The sequence below is a fragment of the Mobula hypostoma genome, chromosome 12, assembly GCF_963921235.1.
Source record: "Mobula hypostoma chromosome 12, sMobHyp1.1, whole genome shotgun sequence".
NCBI classification, from domain to species: Eukaryota; Metazoa; Chordata; class Chondrichthyes; order Myliobatiformes; family Myliobatidae; genus Mobula; species Mobula hypostoma.
Genome location: NC_086108.1, coordinates 68,397,603 through 68,424,952, shown reverse-complemented (window position 1 = coordinate 68,424,952; position 27,350 = coordinate 68,397,603). Strand labels below are relative to the sequence as shown.

At 42.6% G+C, this 27,350-nt stretch overlaps 1 protein-coding gene across 8 annotated transcripts in view; it reads right to left on the bottom strand.

The window, feature by feature from the left end:
* elavl4 (ELAV like neuron-specific RNA binding protein 4) overlaps positions 1–27,350 on the bottom strand; it is a 92,477-nt gene that overhangs the window by 53,018 nt on the left and 12,109 nt on the right. The gene's annotated exons all lie outside the window — the stretch shown is intronic.

Sequence of the window (27,350 nt, the reverse complement as noted above, 5' to 3'; positions counted from 1 at the left end):
GACACCTGCGTAAATATAGGATTTTGCCCTTTTTGCTGCATTAAATAGGCTGCTTTTCATATTAGTGCCCAGCTGGTTCTCATGCAGAAATGAACACTAAATAGAATTATGGTAGTACAAAAGTTATCATTTCTACTTGACATGGTATAGTGCTATAGTCCATTCCCTCACAAACAATATCCCGGAGATCATACTGGCTATCAACTGACATGGATCTGGTGGATATTTACCATGGTAATCACATATCTGAGGCAATGTATACTTTAGAGCAGATCTCAACATTCAACTACACAAAGAATATCTACTAGGCCTGAGAGGATGTGACAGAAGTTCAGTATAAGTGACATTTAGAGGTATTCTTTATTTACCTGTAGGTCCAAAGAGATCAAACCTGCACTCAGTCTACTCAAAGGACACAAATGCGTTGCCACCTCCACGAACTACCCTAAAGTTTGCTGTGTGACATTAGCATTTCTATGGACAATGGTTTGGATAGAAAAAGCTTGATGGCTGGTTCTTAGTTACATCAATGGTTCCTAGATTAACCATATATATTTTGACTATCACTCTCAACCTCTAAAAGTTTTGAAATGGGTGAGTCCGTGTTAGTGTTTAATAGAAACATACAATAATTTCTATACTGAGGTTTAAGAAAGTTCATATTCTAATACAGAAAGCAGAGCTTTTGAAGACTCGCAAGCTGTGATCTGAATATCACTGATCTGCATTATATTATTTCATATTCCCTGCTGTAGTAAATTTCATCTGCCACGTGTTCCCGTTCTACAGACCCTATATTTTACCATTATAAGAATTTAGTCTTGACCTTTCACAAATTACAATTTGTTGTAATCAACATTTAATTTTTTTCAGTACTTGTTACGAACCCACAGGTTTCATTTACTGTGGACTGTTACTTTAAGAGTGCCTAAGTGAGGCGGGACTATGATGTCAGTCACAGGCTGCTGTGAACTTAAACTCATATACAGAGAGCGACCTTCGGGGGGCGGGGTGGTGGAAAGAGAGAGTGAGAGACCCCCCAAAAGATTGGGTTAAACATCAGCATGGAGTGCATATAATGTGTGGCTGTCACTTCGTATAATCCAAAAGAGTGGATTGAGATATCCTGTGGAGACCACTTATGTGTTAACCCTTGCCTGGGTATGTTGTGTGGTAATCACTTGAAGACGATATCCCTGTGACAAGTCATTTTCGGTGATAACTCCTATGTGGATTTGGAACAAAACGACGGGCAAGGTCTTCAACGACAATACTTTTGCTTAGTTGTGGAATTCGACGTAACCACCTTTTCCCTACGTTTTACCCTGGATTACAAATATCTCTCTCCTATCACTTATTCTGTGAATGACTGAACTTTCCCTTTTTTATCATCTTGAGACTTTAAGCTTTATTTTCCCCAGGCTCGATATAGTTTGGGTGCTATATGTGTGTGTGTGTGTATATATATATATATATATATATATATATATATATATATACACACACACACACACCCACACAACACTGCTAACATTTGTTTATCTTGGTTAAGTTATGATATTATAAGCAGATACTAATAAAGATAGTGGTTTTAACATCAAAACCCGACTCAGTGTGAAATCTCTTGTTGCTGTTTTATTTCTAAAACATTATAGTTCATAACATACTGAACGTCCATATTTAATTCATTAATATGCATAATAAGTTATCATAACAGAGACACTCCAGAGAGCACTATTTTCCACAAATCTCTAAGAAAATAAACAATTACAGTGGAACCTGTGCTATAGTTGTTCGGGTTAAGGAAATTCATTCTTAAAAGAATTTGCAAATCACCACCAAAAAATTTGAGATACAGAACAAAATATAATCTCACAGTATTTGTGTGAAAGAAAGTAATTAAATTGACACAAAATGTATAGTGTTTCTTGACATGATTTTATGTTATGGAGAACTGTGATACAGCCTATTTTCTAAGAAAGCAATATGCACCAGCCTCCCACCGTAATGTCTGTATTACAGTGGTTCTGTTTTCTGTTATAAGCTAATCCTTTGTCCACCTTTTACTGACTTTTATGTTTCACAATGCTCATTTTTGCTGACCAGCCATTTCTGTGGGGTGCCTCTGAAAATTGATGTTTAAAATGTCGTATACTGCATTCCTGACATCAGACTTCATCTTTTCGTCATAAAAAATTCAAGCAGAATTAGTTTTTAAAAATTCCACAATGGTTCTCCTTTACTGACTCAAATACCTTCAGATACCAAATATTTTTTCTCCCAATCATGAACAAAGTGGATGAGCTTACAGCCTGGATCAGTACTTGGAGCTATGATGCTGTGGCCATTACAGAGACTTAGATGCCTCAGGGGCAGGAATGGTTACCTAGAGTGCCAGGCTTTAGATGTTTCAGAAAGGACAGGGAGGGAGGCAAAAGAGGTGGGACATGGCACTGCTGATCAGAGATAGTGCCACGGCTGCAGAAAAGGAGGAAGTCATGGAGGATTGTCTACTGGGTCTCTGTGGGTGGAAGTTAGGAACAGGAAGGGGTCAATAACTCTACTGGGTGTTGTTTTTTTTATATACAGACCACCCAATAGTAACAGGGACATCGAGAAGCAGACAACGAGACAGATTTTGGAGAGCTGCAATAATAACAGGGTTGTCATGGTGGGAGATTTTAACTTCCCCAATATTGATTGGCATCTCCCTTGAGCAAGGGTTTTAGATGGGGTGGAGTTTGTTAGGTGTGTTCAGGAAAGTATCCTGACACAATAGGTAGATAAGCCTACAGGCGGACAGGCTGTACTTGATCTGGTATTGGGAAATGAACCTGGTCAGGTGTCAGGTCTCTCAGCGGGAGAGCATTTTGGAAATAGTGATCACAATTTTATCTCCTTTACCACAGCATTGGAGAGGGACAGGAACAGACAAGTTAGGAAAGCGTTCAATTGGAGTAAGGGGAAATATGAAGCTATCAGGCAGGAACTTGGAAACATAGATTGGGAACAGATGTACTCAGGGAGATGTACGGCGAAATGTGGCAACTATTCAGGGGATATTTGCATGGCGTTCTGCATAGGTACGTTCCAATGAGACAGGGAAAGGATGGTAGGGTACAGGAACTGTGGTGTACAAAGGCTGTTGTAAATCTAGTCAAGAAGAAAAGAAGAGCTTACGAAAGGTTCAGAAAAAAGCAGGAAATGATAGAGGTCTAGATGGTTATAAAGCTAGCAGGAAGGAGCTTAAGAATGAAATTAGGAGAGCCAGAAGGGGCCATGAGAAGGCCTTGGTGAGCAGGATTAAAGAAAACCCCAAGGCATTCTACAAGCATGTGAAGAGCAAGAGAATAGGACCAATCAAGTGTGACAGCGGAAAAGTGTCTACGGAACCGGAGGAGATAGCAGAGGTACTTAATGAATACTTTGCTTCAGTATTCACTACAGAAAATGGATCTTGGCGACTATAGAGATGGCACAGCTGATTGAAAAGCTTGAGCATATAGACATTAAGAAGGAGGATGTGCTGGAGCTTTTGGAAAGCATCAAGTTGGATAAGTTTCCGAGACCAAACGAGATGTACCCCAGGCTACTGTGGAAGGCAAGGGAGGAGATTGCTGAGCCTCTGGCAATTATCTTTACATCATCAATGGGGATGGGAGAGGTTCCAGAGTATAGGAGGGTTGCAGATGTTGTTCCCTTATTCAAGGAAGGGAGTAGAGATAGCCCAGGAAATTACAGACCAGTGAGTCTTATTCAGGTGTGAGTAAGTTGATGGAAAATCCTGAGAGGCAGGATTTATGAATATTTGGAGAGGTGTAATATGATTAGGAATAGTCAGTATGGCAGGTCGTGCCTTACGAGCCTGACTGAATTTTTTGAGGATATAACTAAACACGTTGATGAAGGTAGACCAGTAGATGTATTTAGTGTATATGGATTTCAGCAAGGCATTTGATAAGGTACCCCATGCAAGGCTTAATGAGAAAGTAAGGAGGCATGGGATCCAAGGGGACATTGCTTTTTGTGGATCCAGAACTGGCTTGCCCACAGAGGCAAAGAGTGGTTGTAGACGGGTCATATTCTGTATGGAGGTTGGTAACCAGTGGTGTGCCCCAGGGATCTGTTCTGGGACCCCTTTTCTTCATGATATTTATAAATGACCTGGATGAGGAAGTGGAGGGATGAGTCAGTAAATTTGCTGATGACACAAAGGTGGGGGGGGGCGTGTTGGAAAGTGTGGAGGGCTGTCAGAGGTTACAGGGGGACATCGATAGGATGCAAAACTGGGCTGAGAAGTGGCAGATGGAATTCAACCCAGATAAGTGTGAGGAGGTTCATTTTGGTAGGTCAAATATGTTGGCAGAATATAGTGTTCATGGTAAGACTCTTGGCAGTGTGGAGGATCAGAGGGACCTTAGGGCCCTGAGTCCACAGGACACTCAAAGCTGCTATGCAGGTTGACTGTGTGGTTATGAAGGCATACAGTGTATTGGCCTTCATCAACCCTGTGATTGAGTTCAAGAGCCGAAAGGTAATGTTGCAGCTGTATAGGACCCTGGTCAGTCCCCACTTGGAATACTGTGCGCAGTTCTGGTCACCTCACTACAGGAAGGATGTGGAAACTATAGAAAGGGTGCAGAGGAGATTTACAAGGATGTTGCCTGGATTGGGGAGCATGCCTTATGAGAATAGGTTGAGTGAACTCAGCCTTTTTTCCTTGGAGTAGCAGAGGATGAGAGGTGACCTGATAGAGGTGTATAAGATGATGGGAGGAATTGATCGTGTGGATAGTCAGAAGCTTTTTCCCAGGGCGGAAATGGTTAACACGAGAGGGCACAGTTTTAAGGTGCTTGGAAGTAGGTACAGAGGAGATGTCAGGGGTAAGTTTTTTTTATGCAGCGAGTGGTGAGTGCTTGGAATGGGCTGTCAACGATGGTGGTGGAGGCGGATACGATAGGGTCTTTTAAGAGACTCCTGGATAGCTACATGGAGCTCTGAAAAATAGAGGGCTATGGGTAACCCTAGGTGACTTCTAAAGTAAGTACGTGTTTGGCAAGCATTGTGGGCCGAAGGACCTGTATTGTGCTGTAGGTTTTCTATGTTTCTAATCATCACCAGAGTTAAAATGACTGATCTGTAGTTGTTAGCATTGATTTAGTACTCATTTTTGATAAAGAATTCCTATTTGTCGCTTTCCATTCCTATTGACAGCCTCTGGTATCTTTAGAGGATAGGCTGCCCTCTGGCAATCTCTACCCCCACTCTATCAATAGCTTCGGATATAATCAATCTGACCAAGTGACTTACTAATTTTAAACACCGCTAATCTTCTAATAACTCTTAATAATAAATTTTCATCAATCCTATAAATCTACAACCTTCATTTCTGCTGAGTTTTTGACATCATCCTCTATATTAATTACCCAGCCTTCTTTTCTATCAGTGTACAAAGACGAGTCACTAATCAGTCCTGTCTCTTTTCTTTGTAAGATCCAAGTTCCCCTTTTGGTAAACTGCCATTCCCTTGTATTCTGACATTGGGAGTTGTCTGTCAGGGAATGCTGTAAACTGGCCCACTACAGGCTGCAGAAGTACGTGCTGAGGGATGCATTGCAGCCTTGTCCAACCAATGCACATTCTAACACAGCTCTCCGGGGAAAGAGCAGATTCTAGGGACACTCTGCTGCCGGACATGCAGGGGCTGAGTCTGGTACTGCAGCCCCTTAAACAATAAAACCGTGTATTGTCCCTAGGGCACACATGCACAGCAATGATGCCATGTTCAAAAAGACATGTTAACACTACTGAACGTATTGACCAAATGGCACTAAGAATGCAAAGAGTTTTGCGCTGTTTTTCTTTTGTATTTTATTCTGAATAAAGTTTAGCTTTGAAATAAAAATAATCTTATTCTCATTCGTGCGGCATATTTGCCTCAGCGTATTATACTCAGTCTGGCTCTCATTTCAATTATTCAGATGATTGCCAGTCTTTGGTTTCAACTTGCCTTGGTTAGAACCTTCTTCATCTCATCGATTTTTAGCCCTCTCCTAATTAAGGTGTTTTACTTCATACGAAAATAAAAAGTGCTGCAATTGCACAAGGTAGGCAGCATCCATGGAGAGATAGAGAGTCAACATTTCAGGTCATTGCCTCTTCATCAAAGCATTGTAATGAATACACATTGACCCTGTTGTTCTCTACGCAGACGCTGTCTGACTTGCAGAGTATTTTCTGCACTTTATTTGCATTCCAACTGTTGAGTATATATCATTTTTTGCTCGTCATCCTACTTTAGATTGTTTTTTTATCGTTCTCCATGACCAATCTAAAGATTAGTACACAGAACATAGAACAGTACAGTACAGGAATAGGCCCTTTGGCCCATAACGTTGTGCTCAACCAAATGGCCAACTAAACCAATCCCTTATGCCTACCATTTTCCTCATATTCATGTGCCTATCTAAACGTCTCTTAGAAGTCCCTCATACATCTACCTCAACCACAAATCCAGGCAGTGCATTCCAGGCACCCACCACTCTCTGAGTAAAAATCTTGCCTTGAACCTTAAATGCCTTCCCTCTGGTATGAGCTACTTCAACCCTAGAAAAAAGATATTTTTGCCTACTCTATACAATATTGCCTCACACAATATTATAAACCTTTATGAGACCTCCCCTCAGCCTCCACTGCTCCAGAGAAAACAACACAGGTTTGTCCCAACTCTTATTATAGCACATATCCTCTGATCCAGGCAGCATTCTAGTAAACCTCTTCTGCACCATCTCCAAAGCCTTGACACCCTTCCTCTGATCAGGCGACCAATTTACTGTGCTATCCACAAGACCAGCAGTCTTCGCATCATCTGCAAACTTACTAAACCACTCACCCGCATGTTCATCCATGTCATTTATATGCAGTACATCACAACAGCAGAAGTTCCAGTACAGATCCCTGCGGAACATCACTAATGACAGTCTTTCAGAAAGAATAGGTCCCTTCGACCACTACCTCTGCCTTCTTTGGACGAGCCAGTTGTGAATCCAAGCAGCCAATTTACCAGGGATTCGTGCATTTTAATCTTCTGGATGAGCCTTGGAGATGTGGAGAAATTTCTTTAGCCAGAGGGTGGTGAATTTGTGGAATTTGTTATCACAGACAGCTGTGGAAGCCAGGTCATTATGTGTATTTAAGGTGGAGATTGATATGTCCTTGATTTGCCACGGAAACAAAGGTTATGGGAAGAAGGGTTACTGACATTGGAGAGGGTTCAGAGAAGGTTCACGAGAATGATTCCAGGAATGAAAGGGACATCTGAGGGACGTCTGGCAGCTCTTGGGCTGTATTTCCTGGAGTTCAGGAGAATGAGGGGGGGATCTCATAGAAACATTCCAAATGATGAAAGGCCTGAACAGATTAGATATAGCATAGTTATTTCCCATGGTAGGGGATTCTAGGACAAGAGGGCACAACTTCAGGGTTGAAGGACGTCCTTTTCGAACTAAGATGTGGAGAAATTACTTCAGTCAGAGGGTGGTAAATCTGTGGAATTTGTTGCCACAAGCAGCTGTGGAGGCCAAGTCATTGGGTATATTAAAGGCAGAGATAGATAGGTTCTTACTTTAGCCAGGGCATCAAAGGATATGGGGTGAAAGCAGGGGAGTGGGGATGTGATTGGCCTACTTCTGCTCCTATATCTTATGGTCTATAAGGCTGGGGAGTGGGGCTGAGGAGGGAAAAAAATAGATCAGCCATGATTGAATAGCACAGCTCAATGGGTCAAATGGCCTAATTCTGCTCCTATGTCTTATCATCTCCCAGGAGGGACCTCGTCAAACACCTTACTAAAATCCATGTAGACAACATCTATACACATACCTTTATCAATCACCCTTCTAAACTGGTCAAAAAACTCTATCAAGTTACTAATACATGACTTGCCCCACACAATGCCACATGCTGGTTCTCCCTAATTAGGCCATGGTTTTCTGAATGCTCAAAAATCATGTCCCTAAGAATTCACTCATGTAACCTGCCTACCACTGACATGACTCACCTATCTATAATTTCCAGGATTATCTCTGGTTCTCTTCTTGAATAATGGAACAACATCAGCTCCTGCTAGTCTGCTGGGACCGTGCCTGTGTCACCAAAATACTGGCCAAGGCCCCAGCAATCTCTTCTCTTGCATCTCTCAATAATCTAGAGTACATCTCATCGGGCCCTGGAGACTTTAATGTTCTTTAAGAGACACAATACTATCTCTTTCTATACTGTGAAATGCCCAAGCATATCAATATTCTCAGCACTGATCTCCCTATCATCCACGTCCTTCTTGGTAAATACTGAAGTAACATACTCAGTAAGCACCTCACCCACCTCCTTCATATTCAAGCAAATTTCCCCCTTAATCCTTGAGTAATCCCATCCTCTAGTTATCCTCTTGCTCCTGATGTACCTATGTGGAGAACTGGGATCTGCTTTAATCCTACTTGCCAAGGACTTTTCACGGTCCTTGGTTTTCCTAGTTCCCTTAAGTACTTTTCTGGTTTCTTTATAATCCTCAAGGGCTCTGTTTGATTCTAGCTTCCTTTTTTCCTTCACTAAATTCATCACCTCCCTTGAAATCCAAGGTTCTCTTACCTTGCCATCCTTGTGACTGGAATTCTTTCCTGTCCTGTACTCTTTGCAGTCGGTCTTTAAACACCCTCCACATGTCAGATGTATACTTGCCCAAAAACAGTTGTTCCTAATTAACTCTCTCTGGTTACTGCCAAATGCTCTTGTAATTTGCCCTGCTCCAGTTTAATACTCTACCGCAAGATCCATACTTATCCCTATCTATAGCTAACCTAAAACTTAAGGAGCTGTGGTCACTGTTCCCTAACTGCTCACTCAGTTGTCTGACTAGGCTCATTACCCAATACTAGATTCAGTATAGCTGCCCCTCAGCTATATATTGATTTAACAAACTAACCCAACAAACTTTGTCCCATCTTGCACTAAGAAAGTTGGGGTCCTCCATGACAACAACCCTATTGGTTTTACACCTTTATTTGATCTGTGTGGGTGGGAGGATGGGGAGAGGGTATGCAGGTCAATCCTATCAGAGTGATTGCACCCATCCTATTTTTGAGTTCTGCCCACACAGACTCAGTAGACGAGTTCTCCATTATGTCCCCTTCTGAATGCAGCTGTGATATTGTCGCTGATTTATAGCTCCACTCCCCCACCCTTCTTTTACTTCCCTCTTAATCTTTCCCAAAACATTGACACCCTGGGGCATTAAGCACCATTCCTCTCCAAGTCTTTGTAATAGGCACAACATCATAGTTCCCTGTACTGATCCAGGCTCTGAGTTCATCACCTTTACCCTAGCATTAAAATACACAAATTTCAAATTATCCATCCTATTGCATTAACTACTTTGTTCCTGCAAGTTTTTACTGGCCCTGATATCTACCTTCCTCTTCAGCACTTTCTGAGCTGGTGCTCTGGTTCACACCTATCACACCCCCGCTTACCCCTCGCCAAACTAGTTTAAACCTTCCCAAGTAGCACTCGTGAACCACCTGGCCAGGATATTGGTTCCCCTCCAGTTTACATGCAACCCGTCCCTCTGATACAGATCATCTTGCTCCAGAAGACGTTCCAATGATCCAGAACCCGAAACTCCGCCTCATGCACCAGTTCCTCAGCCACTCATTCATGTGCACTACTTTCCTGCCCTGACGAGCACATGACACTGGGAGTATCTAAAGATGACTGCTTCGTAGGTCCTACTCTTCAGCCTCTTTCCTAACTCCCTATGCTCTCTGCGAGGACCTCTTCCCCCATTTTACCCATGTCATTATTGTAATGTGCACCACCTCTGGCTGCTCAACACCACCGCCACCACCCCCCCCGCCCCTGAGAATATTCTGCTGCTGCTCCGAGACATCCTAGACCCGAGCACTTGGAAGGTTCCACATTGTCTTTTTTGTACCCAAAGGATCTCGTCTGTTCCCCTAACTATGGAGTCTCCTATCACTATCGATTTGCCTGACTTGAACCTTCCCTGCCACAATGCCGCTGGCCTGGCTGCTGCTGCTGTGCCCTGATAGGTCACCCCCCCCCCCCCCCAAATGGGTATCGCTGTCACTGAGGGCAATGGCCACAGGAGAACCCTGCACTGACTGCCAACCCCCCTTACTTCTCCTGGTGTTACCTATCTATTACCTGAACCCTGCACTCTGGGTGTGACCACCTCAGTAAAAGTTTCATCTATGAGATTTTCAGCATCCCAAACGGTCCTGAGTACTTCCAGTTCCAAATCCAGTTCCTTGACCTTTCCAGCCAGGAAGCTGACATTGGGTGCACTTCCTGTGCCATGTAGTCATCAGGGAGACTGTTAGGTACCCTCAAATTCCGCATCACACAGGAAGAGAATTCCAATGTCTTAACCATTCTGCCGACACTGAACTAAGGACTGAGGGTTTACAGACAATAAAAGAAAAGCTTACTTGTTATTAAGCTTATTACAGACAATAAAAGAAAAGCTTACTTGTTATCTCTGTAATCTCTGAGTTTCACTCTTACCTAGGTCACTTACTAAGCCTCTTCTTCCTGATCTTGTTATACCTTTGGTTCTAACTTCTCAAACCCAAGTTTCAACAGTCAAAAACAAATGATAACAAATAACTCAGCACCCTTAGCCTCTGCCTGTTCTCTAACACTGGTCCACTTGCATAATGGCTGCTCTGCTTACTCTTTTTATCAGCTCAAATAAAACTCACTCCTGATGACACTTGTCCTTTTCAAATAATTCAGTTTCAAATTATGATTCAGATTTATCAAATGTGCATTGAAACATACAGTGAAATGCACTGTTTATGCCGAAGATATGCTGGGGGCAGCCTACAAGTGTCACCACACATTCTGGCACAAACAAAGCATTCCCATGATGCTGGCAGAACAACAAAGAATACAACACAATGCTCATTACAGGCAACAAAACAACAACAAGAACAAGTCCCTTTCCTCTCTCCCACCCGTACACATGTACAGTGCTTCAACTCCAGGGCAGGCCTCCAGTTTTCAGATATCAGGCTTCAACTTTCAATCGACCTTTAAGCCTTGATCTTCAGTATCGACCCCTGGAGTAGATGATGACAAGACCCTGAATTCCAAATCCGAACTCTGGGTACATCGACACATTGTCTCTGATGTCTTCTGCTCCCAGTGACATCTAATCCTGCGATTCACTGACCTGGAACAGTCTGACATCCACAGATGTCCTTTGTCACCTGTCCACGTAGTGGCCTTAAAGTGTGGAGCAGAGGCCTGGACTCCGGATGTCTTTCATCCCATGTCCACATTGTTGGCCTTTGAGTGCAGAGTGGAGGCCTGGACTCTGGATGTCTTTCATCATCTGTCCATATCGCTGAAATTCTATATGATGATTACCATTCAAGCATGAACTAAGTACTATCTAATTGAATTTAACTACTCCATTTCCATTTTTGCAAATATCAGTATCACTGATATTATTGATTGGCATTTATTATGATGACTTACAGGATGCTTATGACAGCAATTAGGGAAGGACAATAAAGAGTGGTCTTGTCAGCAGTACCCAGTTCTTCAAAAATAAATAAATGTAAACAAAAACTTTCTGGTATTATGGCATGTGATTATTTCTTCCTCAGCAGATTTACATTGTACAAAGTAAATTTTATTATCAATGTACGTACATGTCATCATGTACAACCCTGAGATTTTCTTGTGGGAAAACTCAGCAAATCTAGAATAGTTACTATGACAGGATCAATGAAAGATCAACCAGAGTGCAGAAGGCAATCAACTGTGTAAATGCAAATATAAAGGAGGAAGGGGGCGGAGCAAAGTTACGATGGCTCTAAACGGCGACTCCTTTGCTCGCATCTTCCGAAACAGCTCTATTTCTATCTTTGACATTTCTTTTGCAGGATGAGAAGATGGCGGCGCGATGCAGCTCACAGCGGCCACTCCGGTGGTGATATCTGTTATCATAACATAGAACATAGAACAGTACAGCACAGTACAGACCCTTGGGCCCACAATGTTGTGCCGACCCTCAAACCCTACCTCCCATATAACCCCCCACCTTAAATTCCTCCATATACCTGTCTAGTAGTCTCTTAAACTTCACTAGTGTATCTGCCTCCACCACTGACTCAGGCAGTGCATTCCATGCACCAGCCACTCTCTGAGTAAAAAAACCTTCCTCTAATACCCCCCTTGAACTTCCCACCCCTTATCTTAAAGCCATGTCCTCTTGTATTGAGCAGTGGTGCCCTGGTGAAGAGGTGCTGGCTATCCACTCTATCTATTCCTCTTATTATCTTGTACACCTCTATCATGTCTCCTCTCATCCTCCTTCTCTCCAAAGAGTAAAGCCCTAGCTCCCTTAATCTCTGATCATAATGCATACTCTCTAAACCAGGCAGCATCCTGGTAAATCTCCTCTGTACCCTTTTCAATGCTTTCACATCCTTCCTATAGTGAGGCAACCAGAACTGGACACAGTACTCCAAGTGTGGCCTAACCAGACTTCTATAGAGCTGCATCATTACATCGCGACTCTTAAACTCTATCCCTCGACTTATGAAAGCTAACACCCCATAAGCTTTCTTAACTACCCTATCCACCTGTGAGGCAACGTTCAGGGATCTGTGGACATGTACCGCCAGATCCCTCTGCTCCTCCACACTATCAAGTATCCTGCCATTTACTTTGTACTCTGCCTTGGGGTTTGTCCTTCCAAAGTGTACCACCTCACACTTCTCCGGGTTGAACTCCATCTGCCATTTCTCAGCCCACTTCTGCATCCTATCAATGTCTCTCTGCAATCTTCGACAATCCTCTACACTATCTACAACACCACCAACCTTTGTGTCATCTGCAAACTTGCCAACCCACCCTTCTACCCCCACATCCAGGTCATTAATAAAAATCACGAAAAGTAGAGGTCTCAGAACAGATCCTTGTGGGTCACCACTAGTCACAATCCTCCAATCTGAATGTACTCCCTCCACCACGACCCTCTGCCTTCTGCAGGCAAGCCAATTCTGAATCCACCTGGCCAAACTTCCCTGGATCCCATGCCTTCTGACTTTCTGAATAAGCCTACCATGTGGAACCTTGTCAAATGCCTTACTAATATCCATGTAGATCACATCCACTGCACTACCCTCATCTATATGCCTGGTCACCTCTTCAAAGAACTCTATCAGGCTTGTTAGACACGATCTGCCCTTCACAAAGCCATGCTGACTGTCCCTGATCAGATCATGATTCTTTAAGTGCCCAGAGATCCTATCTCTAAGAATCTTTTCCAACAGCTTTCCCACCACAGACGTAAGACTCACTGGTCTATAATTACCCGGACTATCCCTACTTCCTTTTTTGAACAAGGGGGCAGCATTCGCCTCCCTCCAATCCTCCGGTACCATTCCCGTGGACAATGAGGACATAAAGATCCTAGCCAGAGGCTCAGCAATCTCTTCTCTTGCCTCGTGGAGCAGCCTGGGGAATATTCCGTCAGGCCCTGGGGACTTATCCGTCCTAATGTATTTTAACAACTCCAACACCTCCTCTCCCTTAATATCAACATACTCCAGAACATCAACCTCACTCATATTGTTGTCACCATCATCTGTCAAGTAGGGTGCCGTGCACAATCCTGATTTGATGGAGACAGACGTGAGAGCACAGAGGAATATCTGGTGAAACTTCCGAAATGCCTGATCCGCTGCCGCTGCTACTGTGTGATAAAGAATCTCTGGAGGGGAAGGCCCCGAGTCCTCGGCTTTGTTGCTTGGCGGCTGGGGCGGGGTCGAAGTGCTTGACAGAAGATGGTGCTCGGTGTCAGAGGGCTGGTCGGAAGCTCGAAGTTTTCGGACAGACTCAGAGTCGGCTGTGGTCTAGTGCTTCCAATGCATTAGCAAGTTTGCGGCGCTTGGAAGTTCATGGCAGAGGGAGTTTCTCCCTTCTACCGTCTGCGTGAAATGATGGGGCTATCGGGACTTGAGACTTATTTTTTACCGTGCCCATGGTCTGCTCTTTATCAAATTACGGTATTGCTTTGCATTGTTGTAACTATATGTTATAATTATGTGGTTTTGTCAGTCTTAGTCTTGGTTTGTCCTGTGTTTCTGTGATATCTTTCTGGAGGAACATTGTATCATTTTTTAATGCAGGCATTTCTAAATGACAATAAATGAGGACTGAGTGTCCTCATAACCTAATCTAATCTTTTGAAGACCCTGGCCTGGAGTTACACTCTGACTTCTGTTCTTAGCAGGAATGGGACCCACTCTCAGGGCTTCACAACCGGCCATTCTTTGATATCCCAAGGACGTGGCCTGGAAGATTAGTGTGCCTTCAGGGTGCCAGATTCTCCTGGCTCTGGAGATGTGCAGATTCTAGGCTGGTGCCCCTGACTGAAATGTCACGGGAAAATACGGAACGTCGGGAGCAGCGGGTTAGTTGCTGTGGGTTGTGTGCCCAGAGATCTGAGCCTTTCTGGGGCTGATTCTCTGGGTCCAGAGCTCGGAAAAAGCGACGCAACAGACTTTTAACATCATAAATCAGCCAGTTGTTTATGTCTCCCCTCTTGCTGTGAAACGGGGACACCCCTTTTTCCCTTATTAGGGAAAGAGAGAGCCTGTGGTATATCGAATTACCGGGTGAACTAGTAGTCTTGGGGTACTGCAAGTCTATGTCTTTACTGATGCTTTGCTGCAGGCTTGAGTATTTGGTGGAGAGTGCTGATGCTTTTTTGCTGGTGGGGGTGGGGGGGGTCACTGCCTTGCTGCTGCTTGTGCTGGGAGGGGGAGCTGAGAGGGGGCTTTGGGGTTCTAACCTTAATTGCCATTCATTCTTTGGGGCGCTCCTCGGTTTTTGTGGATGCTTGCGAAGAAAAAGAATTTCAGGATGTATATTGTTTCTATTTCTCTGACATTAATTGTACCCATTGAACCTAAATAAATAGCAATAAATACTGAGAACATGAGATAAAGAGTCCTCAAAGTCAGATCATTGGTTGTGGGAACACTTCAATGATGGGCAAGTGAAGGTGAGGGTAGTTATCCTTTTTTATTCAAGTGCCTGATGGTTAAAGGGTAGTAACTATTCTTGAACCTGGTAATGAGAGTCTTGAGGCTCTTGTATCTTCAATTGGATGGCAGCAGTGAGAAGAAAGCATGACGTGGGTAGTGGGGATCTCCGATGATGAATGCTGCTTTCCTAAGATAGTATTTCATGTAGATGTGCTCAAGGGCTGAGAGGGCTTTATCCGTGATGTACTGGGCCGAATCCACTACCTTTAGCACATTGTAGTGGGGCGGCATGGTGACCTGGGTTCAATTCCTGATGCTGCCTGTAAGGAGTTTGAATGTTTTCCCCGTGACCGCGTGGGTTTCCTCTGGGTGCTCCAGTTTCCTCCCACAGTCCAACGACATACTCGTTGGTAGATTAATTGGTCATTGTAAATTGTCCCGTGATTAGGCTCAGATTAAATCGAGGGATTGCAAGGCGGTGCCCCTGACTGAAGATGTGTTCATTTTGAACATGATTTCATATGTATTTGACTGGGCTGCTTTTGATCCATCCTAACACCCTCACTCATTCCTCAGGTCACACTAGTTTTTTGTCGTGGATGGTTGGCTGTAACCTTAAGGTTGTTATAGCCGGGCTGGTAATGGAACAAGCTCCCACTACCCATTAAGTGCTCCCAGTGGTGTGCATCTCAAATAACCAACTCCAGCACCTGGCCTTCACATGTGGCTTAGCTGTTAAGCCCAGCAGAACCATTCCTACTGACAGGACAAGGTGCAAAGGCAGGTTACTGGCACCTTACAACCAGTCACTTTGGGCAGATGGGGCTCATCAGCAGTGGTTAGCAGCTCATCTAGAAGGAAAACTATGATCTCAAACTTCTGCTACCTTGTGGCTACACCCACTAACGGGGAACGTTTCAGGAGTAAACCCCGAGGGAACAATCTGGAGCTCCAGTCCCTAAGTTAGTCCTACATTCAGTTCAATGTTGACTGGCAACTCCTGTAACGTTGCTTGTACCAAACTGTATCGGACTCTGCCGTTCCTTTGGGTTCATCAAGTATGTGGAAAGGGGGAGCTTACTACATGGCAACAGCTTGCTCTCCATATTGTACTGCCCAGGCTTGCATATCTATACAGCCAGGGCACAACATCCATGATCAACTCTGACCGATGGAGGCCTCAGGCAGGCAGTGACCTCAAAATCTCCAAGCCCTCCACAGGGCCACCCTGATTGTTTTGACAGCTTGCATTAAATAACGTGACAGTCACTGTTTATAAATGTTTCAGATTAAAAACTATCAAAATTGATTGAAAGACTATTAAAAGAAAATGTAAAACAAAATTGAACATATTAAACTAATTAGAAGCTATACAGTAAAACAAATAACATTTACAACTACCTTAGTAATTAAGTCTGTATTGCTATCTGTGCTTTCCTTTTCACTCACATGTGGAATGACTGCCCTTAAAATGAATGGGCCTTAAGTAATCTACAGAGAGCACAGTAATCTGGCATGATCGGTTGTTGCTGGTTTTAGCTTTGATAACCATTCCTCAATTTAGGATTAGCCAACAAAAAAATGGAACTAACCAGCAATAACCATCCCTCTAAGGCTGTGTTTTTGTTTTGAACAAGGTGGTTTGTGACTCCAGACGTCAGGCAGCCAGGTACATGGCAACACTGCAAGCCTGGTTTTTCCAAGTTAATACTTCAGGCAAAGGTCAACAAGGTGGAAAGGAAGAAAGCTGTCATTTTTGTAGGGTTTTGAGAACTGGTGCGTTTATGAAGAGACCTTTAGGCTTATTGTTAAGTGTCAATGAGAGGACTTTGCAACGCAAGTCAATGACAGAGTCTAACTCTGGAGCTGGTGCACACTTACAGGTATATCTAAGTAATGAATGGTCATATTTAGTAATGCTCTTCATCTCTGTTTCTCCAAATGCAAAATTACTGTCATCCACTCCTCAATGCAGTAAATTCCCATCATTCATCCAACACTAAAATAATTCATTGTCCTTTATATGTTCCCTATTGCTCTCATACATTAACCAACCAACGTGGAAAATAGCCAAAATGACTCCTTGTTCAAAAATGAAGATAGATGGGGTGAACTACAGGGCAGTTAATATAATACTGATTGTTCACAAGATTTTAGTTCATAATCAAAGAGAAAATAACTTGTCATGTAGTAAAGCTGGGTATCATCAAACCTTGACAGCAAGGAGGAATACAGGAGAGAGATAGAGAACCAGCTTGAGCAGGGTAGCACACGGGAGGTGTGGAGAGGCATGAGGAACATCACTGGCTTCAATTGCCTGGCTGCAGAGCCTTGGAATGAAGCCGTGAATGGGCTAATCAGTTAAACCAATTTTTCAAAGTTTGAAAACTTCCCTCCTGTTTACACACCGCAGCTGCTGAGACACCCAATGGTCCCTCAGCAACAACATCTCCTCTCCTCCCTCGTGCAGTTCAACTCGTGGACAAACAACATAGGCTACCACTGTCTACACCCTTTCCTTCCCCTGCACCTACCATCCACACCTCTATATATGAACTGCTCTTCACCTCCCCTAGATCCCACCTGCCACCAACTCCCAAGTCTTTGTGGACTCATCTTCATAACTGAGCAGGTGAGAAGGGCTCTGGGGAAACTCAGACATGGCGAAGCATTGGGACTGGATAGTCTGAACTGCAAGGAGCTAGAAGCAGTGTGCTGAGCAGTTGTGTGGAGTTCTCCCGCACACTTTCAATCTGAGTCTCAAGCCTGGAAAGGGTCCTGTGTGGGAAATATCACATGTGGTCGCAGTACCCAAGAACGGCCGACCAAAAGTCTTGAATGACTTTTGTCCACACGTCATGAAGACCCTAGAGAGGCTGATCCTGGCTCGTCTCTGACCTCTGCAGTTTGCCTACCAGGAGCACACTGTAGTCAAAGATGGTATCATCTACCTGCTGACCAGAGCCTACTCACATTTGTATAGGCAGGGAAGCACTCAGAGCATTATGCTTTTTTAAAATTTTTCTAGTGCCTTTGATACCATACAACCCTCTTTGCTGGGGGAAATATTCCAGTCAATACAGGCTGGCACTTCCAGTGTATCCTGGATAATGGATTATCTGACTAGCATACCACAGTTTGTGTAGCTTCAGAGCTGTGTGTCTGCCATGGCTATAAGTAACACTGGTGCCCCACTGGGCACCGTATTGGCTCTCTTCCTGTTTGCCCTGTATACTTCAGACTTTAGATACAACATGGAGTCATGTCATATGCAGAAATTCTCTGATGACTCAGCAATAGCTGGGTGAAGAAAGGGAGGACAGGAGAATGAACACAGGGCCCTGGTGGAGGACTTTGTCGAATGGTACAAGCTGAATCATCTGCAGCTCAACATCAGTAAGACAAAGGAGATGATGATGGACTTTAGGAAGACCAAGCCTGCACTGCTCCTTGTTACTATTGATGGTGAGGACGTGGATGTGGTGAAGACCTGCAAAGCACCTGGGGGTGAACCTGGACGACAGACTTGAGTGCAGTACCAACACAGAGGCTGTGTACAAGAAGGAGCCGAGTCACTCTACTTCCTGAGGAGACTGAGGCCCTTTGTACGCAGGCCTCTCCTTTACATGTTCTACCAGTCTGTTGTCGCCAGTACAATGCTCTATATAGTGGCGTGCTGGGGTAATGGCATCAACATGGGTGATGCCAACAGGCTCAATAAACTGATTAGAAAGGCTGGCTCTGTTATAAGAGTCAAACTGGACATACTGGAGATTGTGGTAGAACAAAGGACCCTCTGGAAAATCCTGGCAACCTGGAAAATATTTCTCACCCTCTGCATGCCACCTTGGCTGAACAGAGGAGCACTTTCAGTTATAGACTAAACCAACTGTGCTGCTCCAAAGAGCCCTATATGAGGTCATTCTTACCCTCGGTCATTAGGCTCTATGAGTCAACCTATAGCCGGGGAAGTGATGACCCTCTCCTGTTAGACTGTTATTAACCTCTGTTTGTCACGCTCTGCTATTGTGGACCCCCTGTGCAACACCACCATCACTCCTTATCTGGACGGTGTGAATGTGCACCCATTACTGTATAATATTACAGGAATTCCTCCACTACCATCTCATCAGTGTGAACTTGTAAATCTTGTAATCTTTGACTTGTAAATCTTGTACATCTTATTTTTAATGTTGTTTTTATTCTTTCTTAGTTCTCTTCTAATATTTATATATCTGTGCACTTGTAATGCTACTGTGAGACTGTAATTTCCTTTGAGATCAATAAAGTACCTATCTATCTGTGGTTTTATACAAGGTAAATGACTTTTGACAAATTTGCTCAATTCTTTGATGATGTGACAAGGGAAGTTGACAGAGGGGAGCTTGTGAATTTCGCAAGCTTTTCAAATGTATATAACTAATAAATAAAATTAGAGTGCAAAGTATCGAAGGAAGTGTGGACTGAAAATTACCTGTCCCATAAAAAATAAAGACTTGGAATAAATTCATGCACTATAACACCTAGATTCCTTTGATCTTATTTCTTTGCAGTTTCCTTCTATTAAGATAGTAATATGCCTTTTGATTGCTGAACAGATCTAACCTGTGGTGTAAACCCGGGGTTCATGGCTCTCAATTGTTTACTATTCATATAAATGGTCTAGAAAAGGGAAAAAAATTTAAGGTTTACAACTTTGCCAATAATTTGAAAAAAAGGTGGAAGGGCATATTATTCTGAGGACATTATGATTTTGCAATGGAATATAAATAGGTTCAGTGAGCAGGCAAAAAACTTGACAATTGGAATTAATGTAAGGAAAGTGTGAGGTTAAAACATTTTGGTATGAAGAATCAAAACACATAATGTTAGTATAATGGAAAGAAATTGCAAATGAATAAAGTTCAAAGGGATTTAGGTGTTCAATGTATGAATCATAAAATGTTATTAGGCAGCTCTAACAAGCAGTAGAGAAGACATATGGCATATTGGCCATTTTTACAAGGGAGTTAGTATTTAAAAATTGGTTGATTTTGACACAGTTGCACAGGGCATTTGTAAGGCCACACCTGGAATACTGTGCATAGTTTTGGAACCATAACGTAACAAGGAAAATATTGGAGGCAGTTCAAAGATAGCACTCACATTCACTGTGATAAGATGATTTGAGAGGTTAGTCATGGCTGCAACTAACATGTGCCTGACCAAGGACTTGGACCTACTGCAACTGCAACCTCACTGGTTCTTCACTTGGCTTTGACATCAGCAAAACATCTGTAGGCTGCTGTTGATCAATTACAACTCAGTGTTCAACACCATCATCTCCACATTGCTAATCAACAAGCTTCAAAACCTGGGCCCTGGTACCTCCCTCTGAAACTGGATCCCGGGGAGATCAGAGTCAGTGTGGATTACAAATAACATCTCCTCATTGACAATCAACATTGCCACACCTCAAGGATATGCTCAGCCCACTGCTCTAAGCTCCCTACACTCATGACATTGTGGGTAGGCACAACTCAAATGCAACCTATAAATTTGGCAGTGCCACCACTGTTGTTGCCAGAATCTCAGATGGCGACAAGGAGGTATAAAGGAGTGAGATAAATTGGCTGGTTGAGTGGTAGCTCAGTAACAACTTCGCACTCAATATCAGCAAGACAAAGGACATGACTGAGGACCTCAGCAAGAGGAAGAAATCGGGAAAGCATATAACCAGTACTCAATGAGGGGTTAAAAGTGGAAAGGGGGAGCAGCGTCAAGCTTCTGTGTGCCAAAATCTCAGAGGATCCATTCTGGGCCTAATACATTGCTGCAACCACAAGGAAGGCACACTGGCGGCTTTACTTTGTTAGGGGTTTGAAGAGATTTGGTACAGAAGAGAAGTACAGTAAAGAGCATTTTGATTGGCTCCTTCACTGCCTGGTAAGGAGATTACGATGTACAGGATGGAAAGAGGCTGCAGAGACTCCATCATGAGCACAATCTTCTCCTCTGTCGAAGATGTCTTCAAGAGATGGTGCTTCAAGAAGGCAGCCAGCTCCATCATGGACACTAGCCTCCTCACCACAGAGACATCTTTAAAAAGTCATGCCTCAAGAAAACGGGATCTGTCATTGAGGATTTTCACCATCCAGTACATGCCATATTCTTATTACTACCATTGAGGAGGTGGTACAGGAACATGAAGACCCTCACTCAACATTTTATGAACAGCTTTTTATGCTGTGCCATCAGAATTCTGAATGGTCAATGAACTTTACCTCATTATACTGGTGAACGCAGCAGGCCAAGCAGCATCTGGACTGACGAAGGGTCTCGGCCTGAAACGTCGACTGCACCTCTTCCTACAGATGCTGCTTAGCCTGCTGCGTTCACCAGCAACTTTGATGTGTCTTGCTTGAATTTCCAGCATCTGCAGAATTCCTGTTGTTTACCTCATTATTCCTCTTTTGCACGAGCAATTTGTAACTTATAGCAAGTCCTGCATTGTACTCTGCTGCAAAACAACACATTTCACAACGTATATCAGTGATGATAAACCTGATTGCGAAAATCACTATTCCTGGGTTGTTCTATCAAAAGAGCTTCAAAAGTTTGGGCCTGTATTTCGTGGAGTTTACTAACATATAAGATCCTAAGGGTACTTGACAAAAGCAGATGTTGAGATGTTTTCACAAGTGAAAAGTCATGAACAAAGAGCACCTGACTTACAAAATATGGAGACCATCATTTAAAACTGAGGTATGAATAAATTTCTTCTCTCATAATGTAAGCAATCTCTGAAATTCTCTGCTCTTAGGGTTGCAGGAGGTCAGATCATAGAGAAGTATTAAGGATGACATTTGAAAGATTGAGGAATTGAGCATTATGGGGAACTGGGACAGAACAGTTAAAGATGCCAGCATCAATTGGCCATGATCAGACCGATGGCAGTGCAGGCTTGAGGGGACTTACTCCACCTCCTTTTATCTTGCTTTCATATTCATGCTCACACCATTTCTAAAAAAGACTATGAACATTCATCCGTAGCAGACAGATCTCAGTTGAGGTATTTGCTGACTCCTTTTCTCCTGCAGTTCACAATCACTGCAACTACAACAAATGGGAGGGATTATATTGCATCTCAGGAACTCACCACTCTAGAGGAAAGAATGCTAGCATAACTAACAAAGCCAGGTGATGCCATGGTCATTGAAGATGGTCAGAGGTTTATGCTGAATCCTTCTGGCCACAATCCACTTCCCCTTTATCTAACAATCACAATTTCTTCTCCTGACTTGTATATGGTCAAAGAACCATTTCCACCGTTCTCAACCAACCTTCCCAACTTTGTTCTCAAAGCATTTTTACCATAAACCTGCCTTCGTTCATTTCTCTTTTGGCAACTTGTTAATCTAATTTATGCAGCTATGATTTTAAATAATGGTATTCAATTTTCTAAAGATTAGTAGCAGTTTTGCAGCAACAAGCTATGACAAAGACGACAATGGAGGTGTCTTAGCAGTAAGATTATGTATGCACAATGAAAAGCAAGGCACTCTGAAAGCCTGAGAGCAACTACAGGGAGCAGAGGGATGTCCAGGTTCAATTTTGCAGATGTCTTTGCATAGAACTAACACTATCCTGTCCAGCCAGTTCCACTTCAACATAGGCCAATCCAATCAACAATTGCACTTGATTGTCAGTGTCTCAATTTCTACTGTAGTACAAGGTAAAGCTACTGAACATTGGAATGTTGCAATGGAAGTTTAGGCTACTACTCATGCTTTGGGTGGTGGGTTGGAAATACGTCTCTACCAAAGGAGGTATAAGGCTCTCCTTTCCTCCATTAGCCTGCACGTCATCCTAGGGCAAGGCTTAGCACTTGCTTAGACACCCCCCAACCACCCACGATCAAGATCACATGAAACCATGGGTGCAAATGATGGATAGTCATATGTGCAGCAGGTGCATATCGTAAGTACTCGTTATGCAATCAGTGACGCCAGGCAATCTGTGAAGAATATTGATAATGGTTGGGGTCACCCATCTTGTAAAGACACCACCCAGAAGATAGATAGATATACTTTATTAATCCCAAGGGAAATTTGGTTTCATTACCAAATTTACCAAAGAAGGCAAACACATCTGTAGAAAAATTTGCCAAGAACAATCACGGTCATGGAAAGACCATGATCGCACGTCAAAATGACAGGGCATATAATGAACGAACTACTCATAGTTGAAAGCTGTCTTCCGGTCTTAGGGCTGCATGAGGTTGTTTGTAAGGTGATCAACTTAAATTCATTCAGCAAAAGGAAAAAGCACAATGTGATCAGTGATGTTGCAAGATCTGATGGATATGTTACAATGGATGGAAATATAAATGGATGGTTTTCTGTGTTTTAGATTAAAATGAGGAGCTGCAGTGAAAGGTTAAAACAAATATTGATTTAGGGAGAATCTCCATTAGATCTTGACTGTCTGGCCAGAATTCAGTTGTCTCCTTCACCTTCCATCTTCAATTTATCCTCTCTTGTTACTGCTCCTCTTATTGCCCAGCAACCAGCAGTAACTCAGCTTAAATTAGATGACAAACTGTAACACGATCCTCAGGACTTCATTAGACAGAATCCCGTTTAATGTTAAGGAGTTCAAGCATTGCTTCAGAACACAATGGCAGGAGGCTCACCTTTGATCCATGCACTATATGCATGCTATAATGATAATAGTGCTTTTGGAAATTCATTGCTTTACATCAAAAGTGCTACATTATGAAGCCAAAATTCAAAAAACTGATTCTAATAGTGCATTTAGAATCACTGAGGACATTTTCAAAAGGTGATGATTCAAGGTGGCGGTATCCATCATGAAGGATCTTCACCATCCAGGACACGCCCTCTTCTCATTACTACCATCATTGAGGACACACAGGAGCCTGAAGATGCACACTCAATGTTTAAGGAACAGCTTCTTCCCCTCCACTATCACATTTCAAAATAGTTAATGAACCCATGAAAACTACCTCGCTATTTTGCCCTCTTTTTGCATTATTTATTTTTAAAAAATATATTCTTTTTGTTATTTATAGCAATTTTTATATATTGCTCTGTACAGTTGTTGCAAAAGAACAAATTTCATGACAAATGTCAATGATTATAAACTTGAATCTGACAAAAAGATCACGATAAGTTTTGTGCAACTATGTGATGGAACAATATTCTATGTTACGGCACACCTCTTTCATGATTACTCATTTCTGGTATGGGAATAATGCAGCAGTGATGGTAATCAGTTCCTTAGAGTTTAGCCTCATCATAAAGCTGCCACCAGCTTGTTTGGTGTGATAGAGCAAAAAATGCAGGCACAAAACAGGGTAAAAATCTTATAACTGCCTCCTTCATACCTTGAATTTACCAGGATTTTCAGACTCGTCACAGATCAGTTGCATCCCTTAAAGAAATGTCAATGCTTGTGTGATATAGTACCCTCAAGTGGATTGCATGCAGTGGATTGCTCCCCAGACCATAAGGAAGTCTGCAATTCCAGCAAGGTCTCACACATGCTATTTCAAAGTACATATACTATAACAACCTTGAGATTCATCTGTTTACAGGCAGCCACAAAACAAAGAAATCCAACAGAACCCATTAAAAGAAACCGTCAAACAGCCAGTCAACAGAAAAAAAAAACAAATCATTCAAACAATAGAAGCAAGTAATATTCAGAACTAAAGTTCCCACAAATGAGTTCATGAACACGAAGTCAGTTGCACCCAATCCAGAACACTGTTAGTTGCAGACCACAGTGTCAATGGAGTGCAGAGATGGCTAACTATCGTGAGCACTGGCTCTGATAAGGTGACCTTTTCAATTTGCCTGGTGCTTAAACCGGCAAAATAGCATAGTGTTCCTCTCAGGCTCAGGCCCAGGCCCTACTGCTTCAATTTGGCCCATACCCAAACTTTCTAATCTGGCCCGGTGCTTTAATCGGTCAAATATTGGCTTGTTTCTCACTCTCAGGCTCAACACAGGTCCCACTGCCTTGACTTTGCCTCACTTCAGATTTGATGTTTCGATTCACCTCCAAGTCCGTCTCAGCAGCCAAATATTCACTTGTTCCCTTTTCTCAGGCCTGGGGCCCACCTCCTTGATTCAGCCTAAACATGCCACAACACAACTGCCCTGCACCTTCAAGACTTCATTTCACACCACAAAAATGCCAAGTTTTACAGGTGATTCATAAGCTCATTTCTGAAAGGGAAGTTATAGACTAGTGATTGCAGTGATCGCTTACCAGAAAAAATGTGATAAATAAAGTAGTTAATGGTTGTGTTTGCTGCCAGCAAGTTGTCGCTGTGCTTCACCAGTGCTATCTTATACCAGAATTCTTGGAAGGATGCATGGTTCCCCTGCTACCACCCTGTGCAATTGGATCCTTAATTTCCTCACTTGCAGACTGCAGTCAGTTTGCATTGGCAACATCTTCTCCACAATCTCCATCAACTCAGACTGTGTGCTTAGATCTCTGTTCCACTCATTTTATACTTATGACTGGGAGGCTAAGCACAGCTCCAATGCCACATTCAAATTTGCTGAATAGTTCAAGTTTGTTGGCCAAATCAAAGATGGTGATGGACCAGCATACCATAGGGAAAATGAAAATTTGGCTAAGTGGTGCCACAACAACAACCTCTCACTCAAGGTCAACAAGACCGAGGAGCTAATTATTGATTTCAGGAGGAAGAAACCAGAGGTCCATAAGCCAGTCCTCACCAGGGGATCAGAGGTGGAGAGGATCAGCAACTTTAAATTCCTTTATGTTATCATTTCAGAGGACTTGTCCTGGGTCCAGCGTGCAAGTGCAATTACGAAGAAAGCACTGCAGTGCCTCTACTTCCTTAGATGTTTGCGAAGATTTGGCAGACACCTGAAACTCTGACAAATTTCTATAGATGTGTGGTGCAGAGTATATTGACTGGTTGCATCATGGCCTGGTATGAACACACCACTGCCCTTGAATGGAAAGTCCTACAAAAAGTAGTGGATACAGCCTAGTCCATTGTGGGTTAAGCCACCATTAAGCATATCTACATAGAGAGCTGTCACAGCAAAGCAACATGGAAATCAGGGACCCGATCACCCAAGTCATGTTCTCTTCTTGCTGCAGCCATCAGGAAGAAGGTGCAGAAACCTCAGGACTCACACCACCAGGTTCAGGAACAGTTATTATTCCTCATCTATCTGGTTCTTGAACCGATGGAATAACTTCATTCAACCTTACTATTATCTTATTTATATTATTTTTCTTTACTATTTGCAGTTTGTTGGCTTTTGCACATTGGTTGCTTGTCCATATTGTTGGGTGTGGTCCTTCATTGATTCTATTATAGCTCTTGGATTTACTGAATATACTTGCAAGAAAAGGAATCTCAGGGTTGCATATAGTAACATACATATATGTACTTTGATAATAAATTTACTTTGAACATCTCATGTTCCATTTAGTTATGATACAACCGTTGGGAATCTTTAATCTCAGATAATCAGTATTCAAAGTTCAAAGTAAATTTAGCTTCCATTATGTGCCAAAATTAACCTACAAAATTAACTCAGCTTTACTCTCACCACAGATGATCATTTCAGATTCCAAGCAACTGCTATGTTCAGATTCTCCAAGTTTCAATTTTCCCTTTCCCTCCATTGTCCTCATTTAGCTCATTCTACTTACTTTCTTCCAAGCAGATCAATGCAAAACTTCATCACACACTCTGTTAACAGCAATAGTCTTCACACTATTGTAGTAGATCCCTGTTCTCTCCAACCATCCAAATTCTCAAAACTTAAGACTTGCTTGCTTACTGTCTTTTCCTAATTTGATGAAACCCTAACTCTGTTTCTTGCTCTACAGATGCTGCCTGATGATTTGAAAATTTCCATTTCAGATAATAATGCCAAATGCTACATCATGGAATGAAGAATCTAAGATTCTTACAGAAATTAGTTGAATTGTGGTTCTTTCCCAAAGTTAAAATCAAATAATAAGACATATTGTTTATGAAACTTCTCTTCAAAATATTTAGACTTAAAACATGTAATATTTTAGCAATAGTATATGATGTTAAATATCTGTCAAATGTATTAGAAGGCCACAGCAGTTGATGCATTTGTTTAGACAAAAGGTAGTACATATAATGCAACTTCATTGGCTCAATAACTTATACGTTTACTCAGAAAGATGATGGATAACTCTGCAGCAATGATCTTTACAATAGTACTGTGGAGC